Source organism: Vulpes lagopus, chromosome 19, assembly GCF_018345385.1.
Source record: "Vulpes lagopus strain Blue_001 chromosome 19, ASM1834538v1, whole genome shotgun sequence".
NCBI classification, from domain to species: domain Eukaryota; kingdom Metazoa; phylum Chordata; class Mammalia; order Carnivora; family Canidae; genus Vulpes; species Vulpes lagopus.
Genome location: NC_054842.1, coordinates 5,263,457 through 5,263,804, shown reverse-complemented (window position 1 = coordinate 5,263,804; position 348 = coordinate 5,263,457).

Sequence of the window (348 nt, the reverse complement as noted above, 5' to 3'; positions counted from 1 at the left end):
CTGAAGAAGGGAAGCTGCAGACATAAATCAAATAGAACTTATACTATGGTGGAGGAGGAATTATGCTTATGCGGTTGCCATGGGACATGGTCTATAGTGATACACAGTGAACCACTATAGAAAAAGTGGACTGGAGCACCCCAAGGGGAGAGATTGTATGTTACCATTACAGCTGATGACTCATGATGTAAATCTACAGAATGAATGTAATGCAATTAAGACAAAAAGGTGGTACAGTGAGGGAGAGGTGCCCTGAGGCATGTGTGAGTTACCAGAGTGAAGAGGGCTTTTCTATGTACTTAGGTGTTAGAGTTCAGTGTGGTGCTTGAGGCCAAGGGTGGAGATAGG